General features: G+C 33.0%; 2 pseudogenes; one reads left to right on the top strand and one right to left on the bottom strand.

Annotated features, from left to right (window-relative positions):
- The first annotated feature begins 21,940 nt into the window (after window positions 1–21,940).
- LOC120129401 lies at window positions 21,941–23,564 on the top strand (annotated as a pseudogene).
- Window positions 23,565–23,775: 211 nt separating this feature from the next.
- Window positions 23,776–24,160, bottom strand: part of LOC120129403 — a 38,320-nt pseudogene continuing 37,935 nt past the window's right edge.

Here is a 24,160-nt window from a genome sequence, read left to right as displayed (position 1 = left end):
AAAGTATAATTTTTATACTTGTGGCATCATTCACTTCATCTAGATACTCATAATTCCTAGATCATATATCTAGTGGGTTTAAGTCCTTCTCACCACCCCTTTTATTAAGTTTATAAAGGTTGGGGCTATACTCTTTAGTATAGTTTCTTCTTTAACTTAATCAAGATACTATCCTTTTATCATCTTCCATTATCATTCTTTCAATCATCTTTCATTGCCGTTCATACAACAATATCAATTCATTTTCATAATCAACATCCATTGATGGCCACCATTACATCTATCAACTTCTACAACAACCCTACTTCTACCTTACTATATTTCATTTCATTTCCATTTCTACTCTATCTTTTTCTACCGTATACTAATCATATTTCCTTCTTTTTCTTATTTGCAGCCATACTTATCAATTCAGGAGCAATACTTGTTATCATTTCCTAGATCGGGACAACACAATAGGGCTATATATTATCTTCTCCATTGAAGGTTGTGGATAGACTAACATCAAGAGGTATTCAGAGCATAGTTGGAATTGACAAAGCAAGTCATTGGCATGCAATTACATCAAAAACAAAACAAAACAAATTGCAAAGATAGAAAGCTCCTATATCAATCAAGAGTTCAAAATAAAAAAGAAAAGCACAACAAGAAGAAAAGCCAAAAAGAAAGAAATTTCCAACAAGTAAAAACAAAAATGAAGTGCATTACAAGTCAAGAAAAGAACGGTGAAAGTCTATCAACGCACAATCATACTGAAGAGATTACCTTATTATGTATCATAAAGGAAAGGTTGTAAGTATTGTTCTTGGTTTGTAAGTCACATTTTTCTCTTCTTTCTTTCTTATCCAAAATCTTTCTTTATTTATATCCCTTTCTTCTTTTCTTTTATAACCCTTTTGTTCTTCATTTTTCTATTTCCATTTCTATTCATAACCCATCATTTCAGCGACGCAACAAGTTGAAAATTACTTGCCAAAATCTTTAGTTAGATCTTTGAAATGACCTAACAAGAGAGATTGAGTGATAAAAGGTAATTTGATCATGTGAGATCAGCAGGGGAATTATTAAAAGCCAAACATATATTCCCGAAAGTAAACACGAGCGTAAGTGGAGTGATCATCTACTTTTCTTTGGAATGAAGATTGTGAGGCTTTGTGAGTGTGCTGGTAAGGTTTTCTTTAATTATTATTTCTAACAATGTCTCAAAGCTCTCCCAAATAAAATGAAGGTTAATCAAACTTACAAATGCAATCATTAATTGGCGAAATGATGTTAATGTTTCGTGAAGAGTTTGATGCTCTTCATAAAAGGATGGATCATCGAGAAGGGTTACATAAGTACGGAAAAATAGTGCTCCTAGAAGATAATAACCTCTATAAAAACATAACAACCAAGATAATTATGATAAGAAAGAACTCGCAGAATTACAAGGACCCAGGCGTGCTAATATTGATGACAACATGAGTAACACCAAGATCAAAATTTCACAATTTCAAGGGAAAACTAATCCCGAAGCCTATCTTGATTGGGAAAGCAAAGTAGAACATGTCTTTAGTTGCCAGAACTATTCAGAACTAAAGAAAGTAAAATTGGCAGCCATGGAATTCATAGATTATGCTTTGATATGGTGGGATCAAGTTACTATTAGTAGAAGAAGGAGTGGTGGAAGACCAATCTCAACTTGGCATGAAATGAAAGGTATAATATGGAAATGTTTCATTCTCATTCATTATCACCAAGATTTGTTTCAAAATTTGCAGAATCTCAAACAACGCCATAGGAGCGTAGAGGACTACTATAAAGAAATGGAAATGGCAATGATTCGAGTCAACATCGAGGAGGATCGTGAAGCAACCATGCCTAGGTTTCTTGTAGGACTTAATCCAGAGATTGCCAACACTTTGGAGTTATAGCATTACATTGAAATAGATGAAATGGTACAAATGACGATGAAGATAGAAAGGCAACTCAAGAGAAGGCATTCATCTCGTAATTTGATGCCTACCACTTCAAAATGGAGCCAAAACAATTTGAAGAAGTCCAATCCTACTCCTAGCAAAGAAAAAGCCGAATATTCCAAGTCCAAACAAGTGCACCATGACAACAACCAAGGAAAACAAACAATTGAGCGTTCGAGAGACATTCAGTGCTTTAAATGTCTTGGGAGAGGACACGTATCTACTCAATGTCCTACATAAATACTATGCTTCTACTTGGTAATGGCGACATTGAATCTGAACATGAAAAAGAAGTAAAAGAATAAGCCATTAAAGAAGAAGATGAAGAGATTTAAGCTCCCATTGATGAAGAAATTCTAGTCATCAAAAGGAGTTTGAATGTTGAGGACAATGCACAAAAAGAAAACATATTCACACCCAGTGCCATGTGAATGATAAGGTATTTTCGTGATCATAGACAGACGAAGATGCACTAACATTGAATTTACAATTATGGTGGAAAAACTTGGATTGAAAACTATGAAACATCCTACACCATACAAGATACAATGGCTCAATGAAAGGGGAGAACTGAACGTTAACAAACAGGTGATATTTCATTTCCCAATTGGAAGGTTTAAAGATGAGCTTTTATGTGATTTAATTCCAATGCATGCAAGCCATTTACTTCTTGGAATGCTATAGTAGTACGATAAGAGAACTATTCACGAATGCTTCACAAATCAATATTCTTTTAATCATGGAGGCAAGAAGATCATCCTTACACCTTTGACGCCCAAACAAGTTCAACACAACCAAATAAAGATAAATCTATTCTTTGAAGCCATAAGGAAAGGAAAAACAATAACAAATGTGAAGGAAATAGACCAAAAGATAAGTTCTTATCCAACTAAGTGCTTGATTCGAGAATGCCTTTTAACAAGAAGAAAGATTGAGGGCAAACTTTCTAACCGTGAGAATGTAGATTTTTCTTTTGATTTGCATGGCAGTCCAAAAGATCCAATTTGTCACAATGAAGAACTAAGAGGAATGATCCATGAAGTCTTGAAAAAATTGTCCATTCAAGTGCCAAAATTTGTGACTCTTCATGATACAAAGGACGTGACACCTAAGAACATGACTTTTGGATTGCCAAAAGAATTGATCATTCAAAATAACATGTCTTGTGATCATTAATGTCATAACCAGTGAAGCCATGATACTCATGACATGAAAGCTAAAAATCAACCTACAATCTTACTTTGATAAAATGTACGTTAAATTTTATAGTATTAATGTACTACTGGAAACTATAAATTAAGATGAGAATCAATAACAACTACTTGACAAACCATATCACTAGTATTATCCAAAATGAACAAAAAAATATGTAAAAGAAAACAAATCTGAGAGAGTGGTGGTTGGGAGGAGGCCATGGTGGAGAAGAAGAAGCGTGAAAAAGTGAAAGGAGAGATGGGTTTTGAGGAAGAAGTCAAAGGGTGGCATATTTAGGGAAATAAAACAGAGAAGGGAAAGAACAGGACAATTTGAAATACATTGTGGAGGCTGTCGTGTACATTAAGTTTAACTCAAACTCAAATATTATCTAAAAACCATCGATGGTCGTTCCTATTCAACTCCCACTCTCCCTCTGCAGGAGTCACACACGTTTAAAAAATCATTAACACTTCTATTCTACTTGTTGTAAGTAAGAAAAAAGCACTTGGTTGGTCATTGATCATACTTCAGCAAAATGGATGAGATGGTAGTTTAAGTTTAAATGCAGGTTCAAGTATGTGATGATGGTTTACAATAATTTTTAGGGTTTATATGGAAGCTTTTGGGATTCTTGAGCAGAATTCTCCTTTTCATTTGGATTTAAGGATTGGAGACTTTGACAATAGAAGAAGAAGAAGAAAAAGAGTTAACGGAATTTAACTACCTTGTCAGCAAAAATTGAAGGGAGGTAACGACAGGGACCTTATTGAAAATGAACTAAAAGTTAGATGATTGTATTGCAAGTTTTAAAAGTTAGGGACAAAAGACCAAAATGCAAGCACCCTAAAAGTTTAGGGACAATTTCTATACTTTACCCTAATTTTATATATATTTTCACTTGAATTAAATTAAGACATTACCCTTTTTGTAAGATTAACCTAGGTAACTCCTCCAACTACCTGGAGTATCATTCTAAGGGTTACTCAAACAAAGGGTATTCATTTTATTTTTGATTAAATAAAATAAAATATTTTTAATAAAAAATTGAATATACTTATTTTATAGGTAAAATATTGAACGAATGGTGATCTATGAGGAAACCTCCAAAATATTTGGAGTTCTATCCTTTAAGATGGATGAGTGAATGACCATCCCGTCAATTTAAACTTAATTAATATAGATAATTCTCGTATATGTATTTATATAAATTTGTCTATTTTTGACATTTCATTCATTATCTTCATGTCATTTAATATTTGCTTCATTCATTTGTTTTCTCATTTTTTAAATTGATTAAAGGCAATGTTATTTTGCGTCGTGAGTTAATGGAATTACTTCCAACATAACTGGATTTCAATTTTCGTTAATTTATATAGTAAGGGGACATCCTTCTAAAATAAAATTTACCTTTTTCCATCTTTTTCTTTTCCTTACATGATCAGCTTCGTTTCTTCTCGGCTCTCTCACTCGTCGTTGGTTTACTTAGAACAATGTTGTCGTTGTTAACAATTCGATCGTGACCCTTCTCTCATTCTTTGCTTGTCGTATCATCTTCACTGCTCAAGCCTAGGGCGGATGCTCTAAGCCCTAGGGGTTCAAGTGCATCCCATTTTTTAGGAAAAAATATGAAATTTAGTTTAATATATTAAGGAAAAATAAAATAAAATAAAAAATTTGCATATCTATTTTTTTAAGAAAAAATATTAAAGTTTTGGACTCCCAATTTTTAATTTCTAGATTTGGCATTGGCTCAAGCTTTGGTAATTCACAAACCAATACTTAGGTCGCCGTTGAACTGTCCACGGTTGTTCTTGACTGGTCATTTGGTCAGAGATTCGCATGGTCGGGCTTCGTGAAGAGAAAGGCTGAATAGACGGGTTGGGGTCGATCTCTTCTCTATTGAACGGGGCTTCTGCTCGTATCTTATCTCGAGCCACACCGTGCGTGGTTGAGTGTGCCACTGTCATCATCAGCAACCTTGATTGTGAGAGTTTTGGCAGCCACCATTTGGACCGGCAGCTTGCTACCACAGTCTCGATTCGAACCAGAACTTTTGTTTAGTGTCGTATTAATGTAAGTTATTTTGAACATCGGATGTTGGAATTTTAATTTAAACTTTGTATTTTTGCAGGAGACATCGATCCGGAGATGAAGTTACCAGCTCCCCCACTTTTATCTTCTCATATTGAACTGAATCGTGTTACAAGAGTAGACCGTGAACTTTAGTATAGTACTTTAGTTTTCGATTGGTTCTATTATTACTTTGGAGTAGTAAGTTTGTTATTAATTATCAGGTAGGAGTTGATTCTATTATGATGTAAGGCGTTTCTACCTTAACGATTGATTGTGAATCTAGGAAGGAAGCAAAACAACCTACATAAGATAATGGTAACAAATGGATAGTTTAAGGGGGTAAATGTGATGGTAAATGGTCGGTTTAAGGGATGGTAGCGGAAGACGTTTGGTTGTGGTTATGAAATGGTTTACGAAATAATGGAATGGTAAATATGATAGTATCTTAGAATAACCAAGGAAGAACCAGTGCTATAAAGAGCAAAGACCCAACCTTACAAATCTTTCTAAGGGGTGGTAATTAGGACACCACAAGTATCGAGGTGAAAAATAATGACACCACAAGTAACGAGTTACTTGATAAGTCGATAAAAGTCACAAAGGACTCAATAAGAGAAAACTCTCAAGTTTAATTCAAATTCAATGTTGATTACAATGTAATAGAAATGCCTACTTATATCTTGAATGTAAATGGTCGAATGTTACACCATAATCTGGCCCAATGGTGCTTTGTTGATGTGGCACATAATTAAACATATTTTGAGCACAATTTCATGCATAAATTCGGTCAATTGTAAGTGAAGTGTGCTTTGGCCGAATTCCTTCAAGAGATGTCTAGTGGAGAGAAAGCCAAGTGGAATTGTAGGAACTTATCTCCATGGTTGAATTAGCACGTGTATCCTTCAATTTGTTGTTTAGGTGGATTTAAACAAGTCTTGCACATGGCTTGTTTTGTTGGCACGCATAATGGTGATGGAGATAAACTTGTAGTGCAGCTTTGTTCCAAATAAGAAGCTGTCCATGTGCGGCAGATTAAGTGACTTAGAGAATCTGAAAAAAATGCTATATTGTGTTCTCCACTAGCTGTGCTATGTCTCCCAATGTGTCTCATGCTATAAAGGATTGGATATGTCTTTATAATGCTCCAACATGCGTGAGTGATGATCTAGTCATCAAGTATGGGGCTGATTAAAAAAAATGTTGGAATGTGCAGCAGGGGCGTGTATGATCTGCCTCCATAATGTGTGAGAGGATAGCTGGTTATGAAGCATGGGCTAATTAAAGAAATGATGGTTTTGAGCTCCTCCAAAACTGTTCCCCAGTGTGTCAGCCTCTAACATGCCTTAATGTGAAAAGAAGAACAAGGTAAATCAATGAAATGTACTGGACTAGATCAGTACCTTACTGCCATGCCTGTATGTGATTGTGAGCTTTGATTTACATGTTTATTATCTTCAAACAACATTAACAACAAGTGAATATACTAGGATGGCAAAGATGAATGCAATGAATTTCACAAATGATATGTTGTCATGTGAATGCAAAACAACACGTGAAAAATTATAAGTGTTAAAAAGAATTTATTGGCTTACACGAATGCATGTATGCTAATATGATAAATGCTAATGAGCTAACAAATAATTAAATATGAATGTAAATGAGCTACATGAATGATATGTATGTTGTTATTGAAATATGCTTGGAATACATAACACGTGAACATCTTAAATGCTAAGATGAAATGCAAAATTAAATGAGATAATAACATGCATGACATGAGTTGATGAATGAATAAAACATGAAACATAATATGTAAATGATATGCAAAACTATCATAACATGCTTACAATGTTCACCAAATATCATTTAACATGGTGTTCATAATAAATGATAAATGAAAACATGTAATAGTAATATCCTAAGAAATTATATGTATTCTTAGCATAACATGATCAACTAAGTATAAGATGGATTGAATGATATGATAATTTACACTAACATGTGGATGCATGATTATGATAGAATACAATGAATAAACGACATGATAAAACACAAGGTAAGAAATAACTCCCTTACAAACAACACTGTAAATCATCCATAGTGTGATTAAGTCATGGAGATAATTGGAGCTAGACAGGATCACATCATCATCCTTTTCTTTAAGGCGATTTATCCTCAAATCGAAAGGGTTTCTCATTGAAGACTTTCTTGATGTTGGAAGGATTGATTTATTATGCTTTCCTCCAATAGATGATTCACACAAAATGTTCATCCTTTTGGCTTCAATTCTGGTAACTTCTCGTCTCCTTGAATCATCATGATGGTTGGTGAAGAATTTTGACTTTTTATCTCCATTTTGTTGGAAGATTTTTATGTACCAATCAAACTTAAAATGACAAATGATCTTGCCCTCATAGATTGATAGAATAACACCATTTACATAAATCAAATTGCTGTAAAATGAAGCAAAGTTAGTAAATGAAAAACTATAAATAATATGAATGGAAATTGCAATGCACTTGGAATATCAATGATTCCATTCCTTGGCACTTCAAGTGATGCCTTCATTTGGAACTTCAATGGTATAACCCTCAAAACATCAAGAGACATGTCTTGTGAATCACAAAGAGTCATGCCTATTGATTCTTTAAAGGTCACATCCTTTAGTCCTCCATAATTCATGATTCTTGAATCATCCTCCCGAAAAGATACATCTCTTGAATTGTCCTACAAAACAATAGGAAAAATAGATGGAAGAGCAAGGTTAGTTAAAATATGTTCTTCAATTTGCTTCTCTTCTCTACACTCATCAATTCCAACTTTTGTCATATCAATCTGATTTTCCAATTTTTCAACTTATTGTTCTTGCAAGACTTCTTTTTCAGCTTTCTTCATGGCTTTAGTTTTCTTCCATTCTTCTATTCAAGATTTAAGGGTCTCTTGGCATTCTTGGACTTGACTTGGAAGCATAGGCGCCAATATGATTTTCCTCCCTTGGTGTTGGAATGAATACTTGTTGGAAAATCTATCATAGGTAGCCTTCTTGTCAAACTGCCAAGGACGTCCTAATATAATATGGCTTGCACATATGGGCACCACATCACAAAGAACTTCATCATTGTATCTTCCAATCGAAAAAGGAACTACAACTTGTTTGGTTACCTTGGCTTCTCCCACATCATTGAGCCATTGAAGTTTGTAGGGATGAGGATGTTTAGACGTCTTTAAGCCCAATTTTTCCACCATGTAAGTACTTGCTACATTTGTACAACTACCTTCATCAATGATTACTATACAAAATTTATCTCCCACATGACATTTTGTATGGAAGATATTATTTCTTTGTTCATCTTCTTGACTTTGAATGTTCAAAGTCTTTTTGACTACAAAGATGTTTGATGGAAAACACATGTTAGCAAAATAAGAAAAAAATGAAATGTGTAAAGGACCTTACCAAATAATTCTCTCACAATGCCTCACGAGTTCACTCCAAGGAAACTTGAATATCACTCAATCTGCTCGTGTTTTGCACTCGGGAAATAAATTGGCTTTTGCAATTCCCCTTCTGATCTTACATACTCGAATAGCCTTTTTCCACTCGTTCCTCTCTTGTAAAGTTCTAAGTGACTTTACTCAAAACCGTATCAAGTATATTTACTTGTTGTGCGTCGGCTGAAAAAAATAGTTAGTAGGAATGGAAAAACAAAATATGTAATGAAAAGGTGGCTTTAGAAATAGAAAGAAAGAATAAAAAGGTTACTTACACAAGTCACTTTACAACCTTTCTATCACCACAATCAATTAACAAGGCTTACTTGATTGGCTTGATGATAAAACTTGTTGATAAGTGCTCCTCAACTTTTCTTTTTCTGATTTTTGAATTTTTCACTTGCACTACACTTGTACTTCTCTTTTTGTATTTTTTTGTTTTTGTTGCACGTTTCTTCTTCTACCAAAGCCTCGATTACTGCTTGATGTAATATGGCTCGGCTCGATGTATGCTCTGAGGCCACTTGATGTAAGGCGTTTCTACCTTAACGATTGATTGTGGATCTAGGAAGGAAGCAAAACAACCTGCATAAGATAATGGTAACAAATGGACAGTTTAAGGGGGTAAATGTGATGGTAAATGGTCGGTTTAAGGGATGGTAGCGGAAGATGTTTGGTCGTGGTTATGAAATGGTTTACGAAATAATGGAATGGTAAATATGATAGTATCTTAGAATAACCAAGGAAGAACCAGTGCTATAAAGAGCAAAGACCCAGCCTTACAAATCATTCTAAGGGGTGGTAATTAGGACTTTGACCCGCTATCTATAAAGAGATAGGAACCAAAGTATTAAGTTGAAAAGGAATGACGCCACAAGTAACGAGTTACTTGATAAGTCGATAAAAGTCACAAAGGACTCAATAAGAGAAAACTCTCAAGTTTAATTCAAATTCAATGTTGATTACAATGTAATAGAAATGCCTACTTATATCTTGAATGCAAATGGCCGAATGTTACACCATAATCTGGCCGAATGGTGCTTTGTTGATGTGGCACAAAATTAAACATATTTTGAACATATTTTGAGCACAATTTCATGCATAAATTCGGTCAATTGTAGGTGAAGTGTGCTTTGGCCGAATTCCTTCAAGAGATGTCTAGTGAAGAGAAAGCCAAGTGGAATTGTAGGAACTTGTCTCTATGGTTGAATTAACACGTGTATCCTTCAATTTGTTGTTTAAGTGGATTTAAACAAGTCTTGCACGTGGCTTTTTTTGTTGGTGTGCATAATGGTGATGGAGATAAACTTGTAATGCAACTTTGTTCCAAATAAGAAGTGTTATCCATGTGCAGCAGATTAGGTGACTTAAAGAATCTGAAAAAAATGCTATCTTGTGTTCTCCACTAAATGTGCTATGTCTCCCAACGTGTCTCATGCTGTAAAGGATTGGATATGTCTTTATAATGCTCCAACATGCGTGAGTGATGATCTAGTCATCAAGTATGGGGCTGATTAAAAAAATGCTGGAATGTGCAACATGGGCGTGTATGATCTGCCTCCATAATGTGTGAGTGGATACTGGATAGCTGGTCATCAAGCATGGGCTGATTAAAGAAATGTTGGTTTTGAGCTCCTCCAAAACTGTCCCCCACGTGTGTCAGCCTCTAACAAGCCTTCATGTGCAAAGAAGAACAAGGTAAATCAATTAAATGTGTTGGACTGGATCAGTACCTTGCTGCCATGCGTGTATGTGATTGTGAGCTTTGATTTGCATGTTTATTATCTTCAAACAACATTAACAACACGTGAATATACTAGGATGGCAAATATGAATACAATGAATTTCACAAATGATATACTGTCATGTGAATGCAAAACAACACGTGAAAAATTATAAGTGTTAAAATGAATTTATTGGCTTACACGAATGCATGTATGCTAATATGATAAATGCTAATGAGCTAATAAATAATTAAATATGAATGGAAATGAGCTACATGAATGATATGTATGTTGTTATTGAAATATGCTTGGAATGCATAACACGTGAACATCTTAAATGCTAAGATGAAATGCAAAACTAATATGAGATAATAACATGCATGACATGAGTTGATGAATGAATGAAAACATGAAACATAATATGTAAATGATATGCAAAACTATCCTAACATGCTTACAATGTGCACCGAATATCATTTAACATGGTGTTCATAGTAAATGATAAATGTAAACATGTAATAGTAATATCCTAAGAAATAATATGTATTCTTAGCATAGATTTGAATGATATGAATAACATGATCAACTAAGTATAGGATGGAATGAATGATATGATAATTTACCCTAACATGTGGATGCATGATTATAATAGAATACAATGAATAAATGACATGATAAAACACAAGGTAAGAAATAACTCCCTTAAAAACAGCAATGTAAATCATCTATAGTGTGATTAAGCCGTGGAGATAATTGAAGCTAGACAGGATCACATCAGATTCGATCTACATTCAGAGCTGAAAGAGAAAAACGTTACGTGTATAGTTAGTGTTGAGGTGCGCCTTTATCTTGTGCTATAGTTTAATTGTATATATATGTTTGTTTAGCATAAACCCGGTTCGATTTGTGAGCTTGACTGTATTGTAGTAATTGTTGTCTCTTACGCACATCAGGTAATGTTTTATAACACATGTAATTATGTCGGATTTTGTAATGAGTTGCATATTGTTTTGTCAGACCCTATTTATGTATTGAATTAAATAAATATAAAACATTGGATCAGATCAGAAACTTGTATGATTGGTTGACATATCACATTGAGTTTGGGTATTTATGATCAGAGAAGTTTAGTGGATTCACGCTTCAAGATAAAATTCACTTTATATTATCAGTGGTTCCTAGAGCTGGGTATACGGGCTACCCGCCTATTTAGCCCGCGGGTTTTGACGGTGCGGGCTTAAACGGAGCGGTTTAAAAAGCCCGCAATCATAAACGGTCTTGAATTTTAAGGCCTGTGGCCAGTCCATTTAACCCGCGGGCTAAACAAGCTTACCCGCGGCCCGTTAAATAATAATAATTTTAAATATTTTAAATGCAATAAAAAATAATATTCTAACTTGCTACACCTTTAAATAACACCATAACACTATTAAGTCTCAATAAGTCTAAAATAAATAACATCATAACACCATTAAATCTCAATAAGTTTAAAATAAATAACACCATAACACTAATAATTCTCAATAAGTCTAAATAAAATCAACATCAATAATATTCAATGTTTTTGAATCCTTGGATGTAGTTGAATCTTCCATTTTTCCAATCACCGGAGACATGTCCACCTCATCTACAATATAAGAAAAATCATAATATATTAGATAGTTTAAATTTTGAAATCAAAAGTAAATTTATAAAGAAACAATTTTACTAAACATTAAGAATTGTAATATTTACCTTCAACCTCAAATCCTAACAACCAATTTTTGGTACATATCAAAGATTGAACATTTTCCGGAAGGAGACAACTTCAGTATTTGTTAAGAACACGAGAGCCAATGCTAAATGTTGATTCTGATGCAACAGTTGTAATTTGAATGCTTAAAATGTCATATGCCATCAATGCAAGATCTGGAAATCTAAGTTGATTCTCCTTCCAATAATGCAAAAGATCAAGACTTGGATGGTAAGTTAAAGAAAGCCTTTGTTAATTTAAATAAGTATCAAATTGAGAAGTTCCTTCTTGTGACAAAAATCATTCTCAAATTGTAGGAACTCCTACATCATTTACACAAAATTAGAAGTTATATTAAAAGAAACAATCAGAAAAAATTTGAAAATCTAAATAAGAAATTGAAAGTAAAAAGAAACAAAATATAGACTTACATCCACAAGTGCTAGTGACTTTCCTTAAGGCATGCTACTTGGAGTAGACATTTGACGCACTCTATTCTGAATATGATTATTATTGCTAATTGACTCTTTCTTAGACATCTTGGCATACTCATGAAAGAGAGAATTCAATTTGTGTTGCACAATATTCAATTTTTCTTGACAAGAAATTGGATCAAGACCAATCTTTGAATAGGCAAACTTCAAAAACTGCATCTTATAACGAGGATCAAGAACAGTTCCAAGTACAAGCACATCACTATAATCACTCCAATATTTATCAAACTTCACTCTCATATTAACTACCATTTTTCTAATTGTTTCATCATCATGGGTACTATTTTCTACCAACCAACACTCAATTTCCCACACTTGTGCAAAATATAAATTAGATGTTGCATAAGAAGAACCGGACATCAACTCAGTGATCAAAAAGAATGGATGCAAAAACAAACACATTTTTTCTTCTTTGTCCCACTCTTCATGATTAGGACAATCCTTGTAGATCACATCTTCAAATGCAAGATTAGTTAAAGCACGTCGGTATGGAAGTGCACTTTCAAGCATAAAAAAAGTGGAGTTCCACCTAGTAGGGACATCTAAATGCAAACCAAGTTTGGTATCAATATCACCCACTTTAACCACACAAGCTTTAAAATTATTCATTATTGCCTCTGACCCTCTAACATACTTTATGCTTTCTCTAATTTTGTCTAAAGCACAACTAGCAACGTTCAAACCCTCTTGAATGATAAGGTTTAGTATGTGAGCACAACATCAAACATGGAAAAATTCCCCACCACATAACAAACCATTATAATTATTCAGAAGTCTATGTTTCAATGTTTCAGCCATTCTACCATTTGTTGATGCATTATCCAAAGTTAAAGAAAATATTTTTTTCTCAATCCCTCAATCTTCCAAGAATTCATACACAGCTTTGGCTAATTCAGAACCAGTGTGTGGAGGAGGCAAATGACAAAAATTAATAATTTTACTATTAAGTTTCCAATCTTCATCAACAAAATGTGTAGTCAAAGAAATATAACCCTCTGTGGTACATGAACCCCACAAATCAGATGTTAAACATATTCTACTACGAACTTTAGACAACACTTCTTTCAACTTGCTCTTTTCATGCCATACATATTGGTCACAAATATAGTAGCAGCACGCCTAGAAGGCACTTTAGCATCAGGATTTAAATATTTCAGCAACTGTCTAAACCTTCTATTTTCAACAAAAGAATATGGAAGGTCATGCTCTATTAGCATCATGGTTATCATATAATTCACTACCTTTTGATCAATTTTTTTAGCTCTTAATTTTTCAACTTGATCAACCATAAGTTTACCAACATCAGTTTCAACAAACCCTTTTGTCTTTAGCTTACATCCGCCAACATGAAGAATTAAACTTGAAGTTCCATTTAAAGTCCCACCCCCAACAAGCTCTCTTGCACATATCTTGCACATAGCTCTCCCTTTCCCATCTTTATCAGGCAGTTTATCGAAATAATTCCACACAGAAGAAGTAAGAGTCCTAGACCTCTTATTTGATTTTGTTGATTCAGTTGATTCATTATGTTCACGTACATTTGATTCATTAGTTTTCATTCCAATATCATCCACCATACCAACACTTTCATCTAAGGGATCACTAGAGAAATCCATAGTTAAACAAAAGCTGCAACAATCAATTGACCAAACCAGAACCAGATTTGAAATATCAGTCAATCAATCACATTATACCATAAGAAAAATTAAAAATAAAATCAATATAAAAAAATCAAGAACAAACACAAGCACTATAAGCATAACAATTAACAAACAAAGAACAAAAACTCAAGAACACACACAAGTACTATAAGCATAACAATTAAACAAAGAACAAAAACTCACTACGTGGGTTGAGGAAGGTGTTGTTCTGATGGACTCTCGGTTGAGGAGATGTCTAGGTTGTTCGTGGTTGCGGAGAAGACGTCAACGACCCTAGTTCGTGGGTTGCAGCTGAGCAAAGAAGAAGCACTGTAAGCAGAAATGCAAAAGAAACTTTGGACCTAACCTCTTGTTTTTTATTTAACAATAATTTCAATATAAAGTAGGCATCTACGTAAAACAATGAAACACAAGAGTCTTGAGTCAAAAAAGTAGATATGAAGTAAGAATTCATATAAAACAAGGCACCACCATATATTGAATAATTATAATTTAAATAAAAGTCAGATCAGGGAATTAGTGGGATTAGGATAACCATTAATTTCATTATTTTAATATAATAAAACAGTTCAATATTAATGGAAATGTGACCTAGAAAGATGTTTTTCATTATTAAAAAAATAATGTTAAATTTTGATTGCGGGTATACTCTTCTTTGGGAGCATTGTCTGTTACAAGGTCCCCGAATTCTGGTTTTATTTGCTGTTTTCCATTTTTATTGTGGAGATTAAATTATGTTAATACAAGAATAAATTATGTTAATAAATTATGGAGATTAAATTTATGATTACCGTAAACTATTACATATAATACAATAATAGATAACATAAATTAAATTAAGCGAGCTTTAGCGGGTTTCGCGGGTAGCCCGTGGTTATACCCATTAAACCCGTGGGTTTAACGGTCCGGGCTATAAAGTCCGCAATTTAAGCGATCTTCAATTTTTGAGGCCCGAAGCCCGCACGGGTCGCGGGTTAAACGGGTAGCCTGCGGGCCTTAGCCCATATACCCAGCTCTAGTGGTTCCTCCCTTGAGACAGACTTTCACTTCAGAAGCTGTTAGTAGAGAGTGGTTCTAGGGAACCTACACTTCAAATGATGTAAGGAGACTGGGGGTGCATTTACACATGCATTTTATCTTGCCATGAGTGTTATAATTTAGATTGTGATTATGATTTGTTGAATTGAGATGTGTGTGATTGGTTGCACTTTAGAGATACATTAAGCTTAGTATGTAACACCCTTAACTCATATACATGTACAATTACAAGTTAAAGATATCACATTAATTATTCAAAACATTTCCTAACCCAAAATGGGTAAAATTTTGTTTCTTTTAAAATTCCAAATTTTAACATTTATTATAAAATAATTATTCACAGAAAATCAAAATATAATATTTCAAAATCTAACTCAAATTCGGTTTTAGGCAGTTCTATTATGTTTCGTATAATAAAGAAAACTATCTAATTTTAAAATGCAATTAATTAATATATAAAACCATAATTTAATATAATAATATTTATTCATACAATTAATTTCATTTTGTAGACATTTCTTACTTGTATATATGCCAGCTAGAAAATTTAGAACATAATAAGATGCCATTACTGTTACCTGTAAATATTCCTTGGTGATTGATGCCAAGCTCAGCTCCTTACTCCACTCGTTTTCTTTTACCAATGTGTGAAAATCATCACACGCTAAGTATACACTTATTGAGGCAATCTTAGTAATAGTCAATGCGATACAACACATAAATATAAATAAATAATATTACTCAACGCATCATGATCACTTTACCTGTATTTCAACCATGTTATTATATATTAACATGATATAAACCACATATAAAATTTCTTACCAATATACTTTCCATTCATTCTGAAAGCTCATAGTTTATCATTTATTAACCAATAAACCATAGCTCAAATATAAACCTATGAGAACTCTGGGTACACGAGTCAAATATGCACTGAAGTGCTAATACACATAAGGTCGACCCCACCATATGCACTAAGTGTCATTTATATGCACCATAATGCTAAACCGAATATGCAACTTGCTACTAGACTCTATGGCATGCCAACTATAACATTGTCCCTTAATGACATACTTGGGCATATAATCTATATTTATTTCATCCATGGCGTTGTATATCAATATAATTCAATATTTGGCAATTCATACCCAAATTAACATTCATGATAAACATCATATATATAAGTTAGTGATCAATGCAATCTATATTAACCTTTAACATATTTAGAATATGTCAAATATAGGATAAATGGCATAAATATCATGCCAATATAAATAAGGTAGACTCATCGCACGTCTCCTAATGACGTATTAACCATCCATGTATAATACTATGCATGCATTGCAATCATATTGACACTTTATATACAAGTCAAAATATAAGCCTCACTAAGCTTTAAGTTTGATCCTTTGCTTTCAATTCACTTCTATAACAAAATTTATCAAAATTTCATATTCTGGCAATTTGCACTACCTTAAATAAATATTATTATGTATTAATATACACACTTAAAATTATTCCATTTATATCAATGAAAATTAGATTTGGATACAAATCTAACCATATAAGACACTTCTTCTACTTCAACTTGTAAAATTTATAGTGAATATTCAAAACTGACTTATAGAAGCTATTTTTGAGCAGAATCTGCTGCCCTATTTTCTGACTTATCCTCGATTAAAAATCATATATTTTTTTATACTCCTCAAAATAAGTATCCATTTGTTTTAAACAAAACTAGAATAATATAAAAATCAAACGGTATAAAAATCATCCTCTAATCATTTTTTAGAATTTATGGTGATTTTATAAACTTACCATTAAGACCGTAGATTCTAGGTTGATTTCCCTATTTTGCACCTTTAGCTTATTCACTAATTCGAGTAGCTCACCACATGAACGTATATACATGAATCACAAAGTCACAAAACATTAGGAGTCACTTCTTAGCATAGTAACTCTGTCATTGGCTCATCGCAAGCCAATGTTTGCTTGATAACATAAATATAAATTAAATATACACTCACCTGGTGTCCTTAGCTCACAAACTTCCCTTAGAAATTCACATTTTATCCTTAAGTTTCTCCTTAGCTTTAATATTGTTTGATCTTGAATTTAAGAACACAATCTAAATGAGCATCATTTACACAACATAAATAATTCAAATAACATGTTAGAATCTTACTAACATAGGCATGCATTAGAAAATAAATTCCTAAAAATCTTTCGATGCCCATTAGATACTAATTTCATGTCACAAAATCTATATTGACTTTAATACTTCAACTTGACCACTCAAGTCCCTTTTTTTTCCAAATTCATCAAAACTCCACATAATATTTTTAACTTTGCATTTTAACCACAAATTATGAATTCTTTTATAATTCATCTCAACTTTTCCATTTTATTCAAAATGGTCTTTTACTATTTAACTTCCACTCAAACTTCAACTAAAATAATTAAAATTCCAGCATTTAATTCACACATAGAAATCAACAATTACTCCATTTCCACTTAAGTTCCCAACTTTTCCATATTTGTGATTGGTCCTCAAACTTTACCAATTTTCAAAATGGTCTAATTTCATATTCTAACATTAATTTCCATCATATACAACAACTACTAAATAATTACACATTAAGCCCATAACTTTTCATAATTATCGAATAGGTCTATCAACTTGTGAAAATTTACAAATGAGTCCAATCAGCATTCTGAAGCTTGTAGAACCTTCCAAATATCATTTCTAAGCTTAGGGAAATTTTTCCTATTTTATTTTTCATGGCTGAATTTCTAGGGTTAGGGAAACTTGTTTCAAGCATGAATAAAGCCCTAGACAAAATTTCAAGGCTTCTACAATTAAAAACCTAACATAATTTAACCAAATCAGAAAATTCTCAAACCCTAAGTTTAAGCTGAACTCAATAGATGTATTTCTAGGTGGCTTTAATAATCAAACATGCTTGGAAATGATTCTACAATATCAATAACCTCAAAATCCATCATCAATTCATAAACCCTAACATTTTTCACCCACCAAATTTGTTGAACTAAGCTTGAAAATGAGAAAGAAAAATTTTCTCTTACATTAGGGAGGTACACGGCCATGGAGGAAAAGATGAACAAATCATCATGAAATTTATAGTTAATTTTATGTTAATTTGTCATTTATTAAGCTTAAATGAAATTAAAATTCATTTAATGGGAATGACAATTTTACCCTTAATGAAACTTGATAATTACAACCATACCTTGTCACATGTTAATTATCATCATTCAAATTCAAAGATGAACAAATTATTTTTCCCCTTTACAACTTTACGCATGCACTTTTCCAAAAATTCCATTCTTGTCATTTTCATCTAACGATCCATAATTAGCATGGAAATTAATTCTTAAATCTAATGCTCCATATTATTTTCCATCATTTTAAAATGTTGAAATAATATTTCCAACCTTAATTTATCACCCTTCAAAATTTCAAAAAATTCCAATTCGATCCGTTTATCCGAATTTTTATCGGACTTTAACACTTTATAGCTTTTAATACAAAATTCAGATCAAAAATATAATTCCCATGAAATTGTCATTCTTGGGGGTAAACTATTCATTTATGGGGTCAGAATACCTAACTTTTTAAAATTACACTTTGATCCCTAAACTTTTCCAAACTTTATACTTTGCCACTACACTTTTAAAATTTATAGTTTAGTCACTAACCAAAATTTTGGAGTGTTACATTATAGCTTACATCCTCCTTAGTTTCTCTTTCAAATACTCAGTCGATCTAGTACTTGGAGAATCATATTCATTATTCTGATGAAACTATTATCTAGATTTTTTCGCTTAAATATTTACTACATAAAATGTTTATGAAGTTTGAACCTAAGAAAATGTTTATATAATTTAAATGGTGATTTGTTTTTATGTTTTTGAATAAAACATGGTTTCCTTGAGAGATAAGATTTTAAATGGACTATCTGGATCTAACCTATTTCTTCTAGGTCGAATAAAAGGGGTTACAATGGCACAGTAGAAATTAATATGACGATCTCCTTCATAGATCCAATTATGAAAATCTAATCTAGAAGAAGGTATCAAAATGTTATCTTATTTCATCGGGAAACTTTAATACGAAATTTCATAATTGTGTTGTGAATCTGATTTCCTTCACACTATGTCATTTCTAAGTCACCGCTATTATATCACGACCTCTACGTACTCAACCCAATTGGAACAAACAATTTTGATTCTCTAGCTGTTAGGGAATTTTAACACTCAAGGCATAATTTGGTTGTTATACCTTATGTTTTTATATAGTACTCAAAAACCTAATTTATAAATTAAAAAAAAGAGTTTGATAATTACAATAATAATCTTTCTTTTAAAAATAAAAACCTATCTCAACTCATATTATGTTATATCAAATATATATATATATATATTTGATAATTAAAATAATGGTAAATTAAACCATATACCACTGAAATTTAGACGTATCGTTTATCTCACTAAACTTTCATTTTTTCCAATTATAGCACTAAACTTTGATTTCTGTTTCAATTATACTAAGAGGTCATTAAATCGTTAACGGATCAAAACAATGTCGTTTTGCTGAGTTGTCTATATCAGTAGCCGTCAGCCACGTCATTGTGTTATTAACAATTTAGCGGTTCAATGGTATAATTGAAACAAAAATTAAAGTTCAGTGGTATAATTGAAAAAAATGGAAGTTCAATGGTATAACGATATATATTATATTAATAGAGTTTGATAATTATTATAATTATCTCTTTTTTAAATTTATAAACCTATTCCAACTCAAATAAGATTTTATCATATAAATATATATTTTAATAAAGTTTGATAATTACAATAATTATCTCTCTTTTAAATATATAGATTAGGTTGTATTTGATATCTATGTAATAAAATTTGATAAGAGTCAACCTTAGAAGTTTACAGAACCAAAATGATATGTTTCTTATGAAAATAGGCTTCCAATGAATAACAAACAAGGATAAACTATGGGTAAGAGGATAGTATAAATAGAAAGTAGTAGTGTCGTTGTCTTTAAATGCTAATAATTGTTGGCAACTATGGGAGACTATCCTTGGTGGAATTGGATGGGAAAGATACGATGCTGTAAAAAGAAATGAGCATGGATTTAAGGATTCACACGCAGCCTTTGGAAGATGCGTGGTTCTTTTTATTATTAATGTAAGTACACCACAATATTTGTTCGAAGATAATTTTAAATCATTTGATATTAAATATTTATACCCCTAATATTTCTAATGCTTAAACTTAATACCTTAAAAAGTAACAATAATTTTGTTCGGTTCGTGCAAGATGCATAGTTCTTATGGCACAGGTTTGGGTTATTCATGATGTACTTAAACATGACTCACCCAAATTCATATGGGTTTCGAACCAAACCAAAATCTAAGGGATTGACTAATGAGGCTTCTGCATGCAGTTTTTTTGCCCATTACGCCATACGGAAAAATTAAGTGGCCCAATAGGTCAATTCAAAATTTATTTTGCAATTTATAGCAAATGTTACAATGTAAAGTAAATTCGTCACGTCGATGTGATAAATTTATTCAAATAATATTTTTTATTTAAACTCGTCACGTCGACGTGATGAATTTCAATAAAACATAATTTTTTATTAGAATTTATATATTAGGGTGAAAATTTTGAATAAAAATATATTTTATTGGAACTCGTTACATCAACATGACGAGTTGCATGTCACTATAATAAATATCGTAGATTCCTAAATAATTTGTTTTGTGCTATATTGAACTAAATAATTAACCTACCCACGGTATTGGAACAATTTTGCCTCTACATGCACCCTAAACAAAAGGCGTATGAAAATACAACTGAGGAAACCACTACGGAAATTAACAAAATATGAAACAATGAAAAGAAGAGAGAAGAGGAGGACAACATAGAAGATAATGAAATAGATCGAAGAAATCAAGCAATAAAAGAGGGTCCTTAAAAATATAATTTTACACCATTCAATAAGATTAATATTTATTTAACACTTTAAAAATAAGTAATTTCTTAATTACCATTTAGTAACAATGATTGAGGTTAACATGCAACCGTAAATTAAAGAGTTAACTACATCACATGTCCTAAAAGTATGACTCTTATTTCAAATTAGTCTTTAAATTTTTAAATATTTCAATTTCATATGTAAACTATGACTATCATTATGATATCTTGTTGTGGGTGTGGTGGACGTTTAGAGGTGATTTATTTTTTAAAAGTAACCATGTTTTTATGTTTCCGATGTGATTTGCAGTGTGAAGGTGATCTTAAATAACTTTAGGATGCGGCCGTAATGTAATACTCTGACCCCAAAACTATCCTTGCTTTGCTTCTGCTAACTGCTAATGGAATCAAAGAAATTGTTTGCATGTTCATTAAGTTTCTGCATCTTCTGTCAACATTTTGATACTTGCATTCCTTCTTCTGTGAGGGATTTGTTCAATTCGAGTAATAGATGGGGAGAGATTAAGTTATCTACTTTGATTTCTGATTTCTCAGGTCCGGGACTGGTACATTGATTCCTTCCGTGACATGAGAAATTTTCCCGAGATCAAGGATATACATGATGAGAGGGAATTTACACATATGATCAAGGCTATCAAGGTGAGACACAACAACGTCGTCCCTACTATGGCGTTGGGGGGTCAACAGTTGAAGAAAGGAATGGATCCAAAGATCGTTTACGAGGATCTCGATGAGATTCATCAGTTTCTCGATCGGTTTTACATGTCGAGAATCGGGATTAGAATGCTTATCGGTTAGTTTTAGACTTCATTACCTTTAGTGTGATAGATCTATTGTTTTCTTCTTCTTTATTTGTATCTTGGAGCTGGTTGTAAGCACTGTCTGCATGTTTAAATTTGGGTGAAACCAGGGGCAGCATGTCAAGTTGCATAAGCCGAATCCTCCGTATGTTGTTGGCTATATACATACAAAAATGTCTCCGGTGGAAGTGGCACGAAATGCTAGCGAAAGTGCTCGCGCTCTTTGCTTGCGTGAATACGGGACTGCACCCGAAATTGTTATCTATGGCGATCCCAGTTTTACATTTCCGTAAGTTGATTTTATATACTGCGTTCTCCCAAGTTGTCGTGTGTCTTTTGTTCGGTCATTAATATGGTAACAGACGATCTTTTGTTTTCGGTCACGTGTATCGTCTGTTTTTCTTGCATAGCAGGTACGTTCCAACACACTTGTAGCTTATGGTGTTCGAGTTGGTCAAGAACTCATTGCGTGCTGTCCAAGAGCGTTTTATGGATTTGGATAAAGTCACGACGCCTGTTCGAATAATAGTTGCCGAGGGAATTGAGGATGTGACCATAAAGGTAGTTTCTCATGCCTGATGAACTATGCTGTCTCGGTCTTTGTCTAGCATCATAAGTATTTCTTATCTGGCAATGCAGATTTCAGATGAGGGGGGTGGGATACCAAGAAAAGGTCTTCCCAAGATTTTCACATACCTTTATAGCACTGCCAAAACCCCCTTGGATGAGTACTCAGCTCTCGTAACGGATGATGAAGTAACAATGAACCTATAAGCCGCTTCTACGCACAGTATTTTGGAGGGGATCTTCAAGTTATCTCTATGGAAGGATATGGTGAGTGTAGTTTGCAACGGTTTGATCTCTTAAACACATAAAATTACCTGCGACATTAAAGTCCGGCACCGACACTTTGATATAAAGTAGAAAGCGACAATCGAAGGATTGTTCATATATAAAACCAGATACAAACTGACATCCTTTGTGTTATGATTGACAGGAACTGATTCATATCTTCATTTGTCTCGTTTGGGAGACTCAAAGGAACCATTGCCATGATTCTCTTTCTAGACTTGGTCTGCACCATTGGAGGGAGAAGGGAAATGTAACATAGAACAGGCGAAGGAAAATTTTACTGTCAAAAAAAATATTCAAATAACATTTTTTTTAATTCTCAGCACATTCACCTCACCTCCTACATTTTCCAGCTGGTTGAACATTGATTTTGGTCTCGAAACAGGGAACCAAATAGTTATTTATAGGCCAAACTCTTGATTCAACATGTAACTTGGTACTCTGTGATGCCTATCCAGCTGCTAACTAGAAACTAATGACTTGAGAAGGAAGAAAAGGCAAGGGTTTCCACCATTGTCTGATGCTGAGGGACATCAATCAAAGGCCGAAGGAGAAAAAGTAAAATGAACATAATCTTTTTCATTATAACTAGAAGGGGAAAAAGCATAATTTGAAGATAAAATCAATAAAAGAATTGGCATTTCCATTTTTTCCAACATGAAAAGTACCTCACTGTTAATATTCTAGCCAGAAAAGTGTTGAATCCTTTTTCGGTCAGCTTTGGTAGGTAACTGGCTATATAAGAGGCAACATTCTTGGACATTTTCCCATTAGGATTATGATCGTTCCTTCAATCAAACCGAGGATGATGATTATGAATTGGTGATCCTACGTCCTAGCTGGCTCATCGAACACTAATAAGCCTGATGTAACTTTTCTTCCTTAAGCTTAGTTCTAAGCTTCAATTCTCCTCTGTGGGTTGTCATTTCATCCAATATCTCAGCATCAGAAAAGTTGTCTTCAGGTCCTTCACTGTGATAATCACATGATTCCCTTTCCTGTTTGAACATTACTAAGTATGTGAACAAACTGCATAAAATCTTTTAAACCAAAGGAGTATCCATGACTTGAACAGTACTAGAGCAAAACCGTGTCATTTACAGTAA

This window comes from Hibiscus syriacus, unplaced genomic scaffold, assembly GCF_006381635.1.
Source record: "Hibiscus syriacus cultivar Baekdansim isolate YM2019G1 unplaced genomic scaffold, ASM638163v2 tig00110499_pilon, whole genome shotgun sequence".
NCBI lineage: Eukaryota > Viridiplantae > Streptophyta > Magnoliopsida > Malvales > Malvaceae > Hibiscus > Hibiscus syriacus.
The sequence above is the reverse complement of the archived record's forward strand: the minus strand, read 5'-3'. Positions and strand labels throughout refer to the sequence as shown.